At 38.7% G+C, this 8661-nt stretch overlaps 1 pseudogene; it reads left to right on the top strand.

Moving 5' to 3' along the window:
• Positions 1–5569: 5569 nt before the first annotated feature.
• Positions 5570–8458, top strand: LOC148454903 (uncharacterized; annotated as a pseudogene).
• The last annotated feature ends 203 nt before the right edge of the window (positions 8459–8661 follow it).

Below are 8661 nucleotides of genomic sequence, written 5' to 3'. Positions count from 1 at the left end.
CCGGTAAGTGCCTAACCCTCCCCCCTTAGTGCCTAACCCTAAACCCTCCCTGGTGGTGCCTGAACCAAACCCCACAAAGCCCGGAGCCTAACCCTAACCTCTCCCCTCCCGCAGCCTAATGCTAACACCCCCAGGGGCGCCTAAGATCTTCCTCTCTCCCAAGACTGATATTTTTCCACGGTGTCCTTACGATCGGGATGCCGTCTCCCGGGATCCCAACTTCGGCATCCTGAGTCTTGTCGGGATTTTGGCGCCGGTGTTGTCTCGGCGTTCGGGATTCTGATACCGGGGTTCCGGTAGACGGCACTGCCACGATTACACTTGGAAGTGCAGCCGCCAACTTGATGTCAGGAACCGTACTCACTTCTGTGGTATCGCGGAGAGTGCTGCTGGCGGGCCCTCGGCTTGATGGTGGTCTCAGGTTGGGAGATCCGGCAGCGTTCACACTGGCTTTGGACACTGAATACGGTCATGGCGGCTCCTATCCAACTAGATGTGTCACTGAGGGGTCCTCCGTGTGCTGGTGGTCTCAGGGGGCTCGGGCTTGGGCATTGCCATGTTGGTCCTGGTCAGGTGTCCACTATGTCTCCAATGGGCATCCAGGTCAGCGGCTACCTGACGTCATCAGCCAATCCCTGCAACAGTCGGTATAAAGCCTTGCTCCTGTCAGCATTCAGTGCGTAAGCTTTGTTACTAATACATGCATCTGGTTCCAGCTCCCATGCTAAGGTTGCACCTGTCATTCTAACGACTCCGGCTCCTGTGTATTCATCCAAGTTTGGGTCACTCCGTCTCCAGTATTATTTTCAATGTCTGGCACCAGTGTGTTCTCCAAGTCTGGTCCTACTGCAGCACCAGTATTATCACTAAGCCTGATCTCCTTCCATCTCTGGTATTTTCTCCAACTCAAGGTCCACCCTGGTCCCTAGTACAGTCCCATCTGTCCTCTACCTGCAAATCTGGCCTCAGTCCAGCCCAGTGTCTATTATTAGTACCATTCTTGGTTCTGACTATTATGGTATAATCTACGTTATATCGCCCTGCTGCTTATATTCCATCTATGAGGAGGACTTATATACGACCCTCTTTACTGCAAACCTTCTGTACCATCATTGAGCAGGTAAATACAAACAAATATAAAACCCAGGCGCTTAGGAGTTGATAGATTCTCTTCAGTCTCAATGTGGCTGTATGAGGTAGTCACCCTCATAAATATATATATATATATATATATATATATATATAACCACAGTCACAGAGGCTGGAGGTAATAATTGTTGTACTAAAGTCAAGTTTTAAAAAGATGCATAAACATTTATTTATAAATCAATCATATTAACAGTGTCAACAAGTGACCTCAAGTAAAACAATAATAATAACAACCTTAACAATATTAATAATGAACATGTAGCATGAAATGTATAATCCCTGGATATGGCCCAATATTAGATTCTCTCCTTTCTCCAGATATTGAAAGAGTAGTCTTTTAAGATAGTCACTAATTAATAGTGAGGCTAATTAGCCTATACAATTGGATATGTGCAAAGAGTTCTTTTAATAGGTATAATACCTGTAAAACTCCTGTCCCTTATTGCCTGAGTGTATAACAGAGACCACTGGAAATACACACCTTGTGCCTGGATGTTTAAACGCTCAACCCGACCAGCGCGGAGCGTCTGTCATAGGTGGTTGTCCGTTAGTATTCTGGGGTCGCAGATGATGAAGTCCCCGCTCGGTGCCACTCACAGCTCCAGCTGTATTGGTTCTGGGAGAAGGACCTAGGTGTTAGCCTGCGGCCGAATTGAAAGTCCTGTCTTGTGCTCCGTATACCTCCAGGCAGTGCAGCAATGAGGTAGGGTCCGTTTCCCCAGCTGGCTTCCGAGTGAGCCCTTGCTCGTTGGTGGGGATGATGTTTGCTACTCCCTGGGAGATGGTTGAGCCGGGTGCTGCCGGCAGAAATCCACAGGTCTTTAGAGTTGCAGACAGGAGTTGAGTTGAGCCGTATCCACGGGATTTTTAGCATAGAATAACACCTACGCGTTTCAACGTCTCAAGGACATTTTTCAAGGTGGATACAATGTAATCATGTCCAGATACTTAAATAGCATTCTAAATGAGCTACATTCAATCCAGCTGTTAATTAAAATATTTGATTTTGAGTACAACCATTTAAAATACGGATGAGAGATTCAAACAGGAGGGAGTATAGACTGCATAAATCAAGTCTATGCAGAAATTGTACTTAATGTTTAATTTGTAAATTGGAATGTGATAAAACACTATCTCAATAAAAACGTTTTTTAGATGTTTATTTTCAATAGACAGCTCACATTAAAATAATCTTATATGTCACGGTCTGCTTTATGTTTCTTAGTGGACTAGCGTATACTAGTCAAAAGAAGTTAATAAATGAATAAATCAGTCTAGGAGTGTACACATATACATATATATGCATCTTTTTAAAACTTGACTTGAGTACAACAATTATTACCTCCAGCCTCTGCGACTGTGGTTTTTCTATATATATATAACAGAAGACTGCAGCGCCAATTGTGTACAAGTCCCTTTATATAGTGTTTTCTCAAATGTGTGTCTTTTATCTCACACTAAACAGTTTTTTGAAACTGTTATCGTGCACCCCCAAAAACACATGAGTGTCAGCTCAACCAGCAGAATAATGTAACAGTGGTAATCTGTTACATATACAAACAATCAAAAAATACAAGAGCTGGCATAGAGCGCCTCCTGTGCTTATGTAACTTATTATAAAATAAACCTAATACCAAAAACGTTTGTAAAAGTGATTTTGTGCAATTAAAGTGCTAATACAAGGGTAGCAGTGTTTAAACTACCATCATCCTCAAATACATATAAACATTAGTATGTGATCTTTAGAATAAAAACAGTCTGTACAACTAAACTGCCAATGCAAAGATCCTTCAAGAATTAGTAAATAAATTAATGGCAATAATATTACAACAGTGCATGAAATAAATTAAGGTGCAAATTAATGAAAGTGCAAAAAATTCATTTTAAAAATGCATAAATTATTTTTAATCAGACACAACAATAATATCCTCCCACATGAAGGATAAAACGCATAAAACCATGAACAAAAATATGTATATATATATATAAAAATAGCTGTGAGTTTATCAGAATAAATAAGGATAAAAAATCGTCGCTTATCTGATAAAAATGGCAAGTTCATAAATGGGAAGAGAATAGGAGCCACCAACGCGTTACGTCCGTATCCTGGACTTCTTCAAGGGATATTCTGGCTCCTGTGGCGTATCCAATATTTATACCCCTTCTAATGAGGACAAACAAGGATTGATAGGTCTCCTTTATGACATCACTTCCGGTTTTCTTATTGATACATGCCCATTAGAACGGAATAATTGCTTATATTTATAATAGACTGTTTCCTTTATTAATGCATTATTGAATTGGAAGTCCGTTTCTTAAGTATAAGTTATTTAGTAGTATATCGCTCCTTTTGACAGCCACTTCCGCCCTTACTTTCCATACACCACAGTATTTCCGCCCTCCTCTAAGTATGTGGTGTGAATAGTTTGTTACGTCACTTCCGCCTCCGCTATCTCCGTCCTCGTTGAGCGCTGTGCAACCTCCTTCGTTCTTCCGGATAGGCTAATAGGTCCACTCGTTCCCCGATTACGTGCATGTCGCGTCCTGCGTCACTACTTCCCCGGACATCTCCAGTTTTAACTTTCACCAACTGGCGGCATCCATCTTGGTACTCCAAGTGGTGTCTCTGCTCACGGCCATCTTGTAGCTCCCGTGAATTCTGTTTTCACTGCCATCTTTGTACTCCCATATATAACGTGATTTCTATAATCCTGGAAGTAGCAATTGGGTTATTTTTTCCTATATAATACAATGGAGACACTGTTAGTATAAATATATATTGCTAACCATATATTGGGCAATATATGAAATAGATTTGTTAAAAGGTCACAGTTTCCCACATCTGCTCCAAATCTGAATCAAATTTCTAAAATCTCTACATATGAATATCACGTGTATTATTGTGTAATAAATAATATAAATAAATGTGGATAATTATAAAATCCTAAATTCACATTATGTGAACTAGTTCAATACATACTGTGAATTTAATGTGAATTTATAATTATTATTGCCATTAATTTATTTACTGATTCTTGAAGGATCTTTGCATTGGCACTTTAGTTGTACAGACTGTTTTTATTCTAAAGATCACATACTAATAAGTTTATATGTATTTGAGGATGATGGTAGTTTAAACACTGCTATCCTTGTATTAGCACTTTAATTGCACAAAATCACTTTTACAAACGTTTTTGGTATTAGGTTTATTTTATAATAAGTTACATAAGCACAGGAGGCGCTCTATGCCAGCTCTTGTATTTTTATATATATATATATATATATATATATATATATATATAAAATCAGAAAACCCAGCACTCACCATGTTTAAACACTCACAGTGATGTATAAATAAATAATGGGGATTTGGTTCGTGGATATATATATCTCTGAGCAGATACCTGAGCTGCTACTGAGAAATACAGATTCCCCAGTCCTGACACTGGACAGGTACTAACAGATTTATTGAGCAGTGATACAGCGCACTCGGGGGCAATAATGAAATTGTTATAAATAATAGACTTGAACTACAAGTCCCAGTAATCTTGCACATATGTAAACGGATATTTGGAAACTAAAATGGTCACAAGATATATAAGGCAGACTTATTGGTGGATAGCGGAATGGAGTGAGCCATGGGGAGTAGAGCACAGAGGCAGGATAGGAGGCACAGAATAAATGCACTGATAAGCTGTGTGGGAAAAGAAAGGCTGCGGATGCAGGGCTGTGTAGGAGTAGTGAGGTATGAGGCACACGTACTGATGGACTGCAAGGCTGCACAGGCATAGCAATATTTACACTATGACACTTCTGTACTTTATAGTGGGACAGAGTGTAACTTGCAGGATCAGAGCATCAGGTGCTGGGTATATATATGGGCACCAGTGTGTACAATTTATATGTAATAATTACACTATGACACACCTGTAATGGATAGCAGCACCGTGTACATTATCAGGACAGCGTGTAACTTGCAGGCTCAGAGCAGCAGGTGCTGGGTATATATACGAGCACCAGTGTGTACAATGTATATGTAGCCATAGCTTGTTCTAGAGGTAAGACCTCTGCATTGCTGCAGGTACAGTTCTCCTGGATATTGCTCATCTTACCTACAAGCCTGGAGGCAGCCGTATTATTCTCACATTTCTGCTGTAATTTTATATAAACACCGGTCTGATATATTACAGCACATGTTATAGCTGTATTATCACCACACGTTGCTGTCATATTACAGAGTAAATTCCAGCACAAATGATTATAATAAAGCTGTAATCCCTGCTCTATGTATAACGAAGCATAAAATGTCAGGTGATGAGTTTTATATTGTGCCTTGGAGCATCTTGAGTTTATCCATTTGATGGTGATTTAAGGTCATTTGATAAGTCTTTATTGGAAAATTAAATTTATGTGGCATCAGTCATATATTTATTTTATTCTCAGCAGATGGAGGTAACAGCAGGAATATCTTGAAGGAAAATCTATATTTATCTCCAGATTGTGAAATAGAAGATAATGACATCAAAGAAGATTCTCCAAGAGAAAACCCTGTTACCCCAATTATACATCCAGTACCTCACAGTGCAGATGTATCACCTCCTGCTTATAATGAGGAATGTTCTCCTGGTACCTCTATCGCAGCTCTTAGAGTAGATAAAGTATTTCCCTCTTCTATAGATGACAAATGTTTTACACAGAATACAAAGCCTATTACCAATCAGCCAGCTAAGGCAGGTGATAGGCCATTTCCATGTTCTGAGTGTGAGAAATGTTTTAAATATAAATCACATCTTGTTACACATCAGAGAAGTCACACAGGTGAGAAACTATTTTCATGTTCCGAATGTGGGAAATGTTTTACAAACAAATCACAGCTTATTAGACATCTGAGAAGTCACACAGGTGAGAAACCTTTTCCATGTTCTGAGTGTGGAAAATGTTTTACCCGGAAATTACAACTTGGTGTACATCAGAGAAGTCACACAGGTGAGAAACTATTTGCATGCTCTGAGTGTGAGAAATGTTTTATAGGGAAATCACAGCTTGTTATACATCAGAGAAGTCACACAGGTGAGAAACCATTTTCATGTTCCGAATGTGGGAAATGTTTTACAAACAAATCACAGCTTATTAGACATCTGAGAAGTCACACATGTGAGAAGCCATTTCCATGCTTTGAGTGTGGGAAATGTTTTACAAACAAATCACAGCTTATTAGACATCTGAGAAGTCACACAGGTGAGAAACCATTTCCATGTTCTGAGTGTGGGAAATATTTTACATACAAATCAAAACTAATTATACATGAGAGAGTTCACACTGGTGAGAAACCATTTCCATGCACTGAGTGTGGGAAATGTTTTACATATAAAATTGATCTTGTTAGACATCAGAGAAGTCACACAGATGAGAAACCATTTTCGTGTTCTGAGTGTGGGAAATGTTTTATAGGGAAATCACATCTTGTTATACATCAAAGAACTCACACAGGTGAGAAACCATTTCCATGTTCTGAGTGTGGGAAATGTTTTTCACAAAAATCAAATCTTGTTAAACATCAGAGAAGTCACACAGGTGAGAAACCATTTCCATGTTCTGAGTGTGGGAAATGTTTTACACAAAAATCACAACTTGTTAAACATCAGAGAACTCACACAGGTGAGAAACCATTTCCATGTTCTGAGTGTGGAGTAAGTTTTAAACAGAAATCAGATCTTGTTTCACATGAGAGATGTCATACAGGTGAGAAACCATTTCCATGTTCTGAGTGTGGGAAATGTTTCCAACAAAAATCAGATCTTGTTAAACATCAGAGAACTCACACAGGTGAGAAACCATTTCCATGTTCTGAGTGTGGAGTAAGTTTTAAACAGAAATCAGATCTTGTTTCACATGAGAGATGTCATACAGGTGAGAAACCATTTCCATGTTCTGTGTGTGGGAAATGTTTTTCACTAAAATCAAATCTTGTTGCACATCAGAGAAGTCACACAGGTGAGAAACCATTTCCATGTTCTGAGTGTGGGAAATGTTTTACACAGAAATCAAATCTTATTACACATCAGAGACATCACACAGGTGAGAAACCATTTCCATGTTCTGAGTGTGGAATAAGTTTTACACAAAAATCAGATCTTGTTGCTCATCAGAGACGTCATACAGGTGAGAAACCATTTCCATGTTCTGAGTGTGGGAAATGTTTTTCACAAAAATCAAATCTTGTTAAACATCAGAGAAGTCACATAGGTAAGAAACCATTTCCATGATCTGAGTGTGGGAAATGTTTTTTGCAAAAATCATATCTTGTTAAACATCACAGACATTACTCAGATTAGTTATTCTCATGATCTGATTGTTAGAAATGACAAAACTAATCTCATTAAACCATTAATTGTATCCTTGAGTTATTTAGTAACTGCAGTCTTTATAGCAATTTGGTATTGGATCACCTTAAAGGTATAAAAGTGTGTAGGAAGTCATGAGGAACAGTGGCTAAGGCGGTAACAATGCTGTCATCTAATAATAGATCATAAGGTCTGAGACCTGACAGACCAGTTCCTGCCACCCACCTCATCCCCTCCATGTAATACCTATTATATGCTGCAGGGAAGCCAGGTGCCCAGAGCAATGGGATGATATAAACAGTTATATCAGATTAATTTGCTAGAGAAAGAAATAAAAGCTGTCACCATCAGGACACAACAGTGAGGAGAGAGGACTGTCCTTTATGTGGGTGTCCCTGGTGCTCCAGGTGGTGTCCCCAGTATATGTATCTTTTATTTTAAATAAACTACTTTTTGTCTACTTCTCTTAACTGAGATTAGAGGATGATGCTGTTAAGATCTATTTATGTAACAAAATTGTGCAGTATGTACTAATACAATATACCTGCTACATTGTAATATGGATTTCCATGTACAAAATGCCAGACGAACATCTACTTTCCACTATTGGGATTTGAGGGAATGTCATATGCTAATTAACTAAGGGAAGTATAAAAGCTTTTATTTTTATTCAGTATACCTGTGTTTGAGTTAATGAATAGACCGATATACCTAACACAAATTATACTGTTTCCAGACAGAATTACTGCCCTCAGAGCCACTCTATAGCCAAGCGTGAACATTGAGATTGAAGCTGGGCATATACTTACAGTCCTTTAGAGGAACACCACAGCTGGACACAGAAATGGCTGGATACAGCTCTCATTAATATTAACCCAGAGGTCTGTATTTAACATACAGGAGTTATTTGATGAGATACCAACCAGATTGATTGTTATAACAAACATTAAACTGGACACATTAGAGCGATCATATGTAATAATAAGATATAATTACCTTGGGAAGTTACAATCCATCTTTATCTAGAAGTGAGATCCAGTGAGCATATTATTCAGTGCCTATATTTTTATATATATGCTTATTGTGATTTAATATATATTTTTTGTTGAGTGTAAAAAGATTTTTTCAATGTTTTTCTTGCGTCTTGATCATTATTGGTTGTGCCATG

This window comes from Taudactylus pleione, unplaced genomic scaffold (genome assembly GCF_031769625.1).
Source record: "Taudactylus pleione unplaced genomic scaffold, aTauple2 ptg000968l, whole genome shotgun sequence".
Lineage (NCBI taxonomy): Eukaryota > Metazoa > Chordata > Amphibia > Anura > Myobatrachidae > Taudactylus > Taudactylus pleione.
Note: the sequence above shows the minus strand (reverse complement) of the source record. Positions and strands in the feature narration are given on the sequence as shown.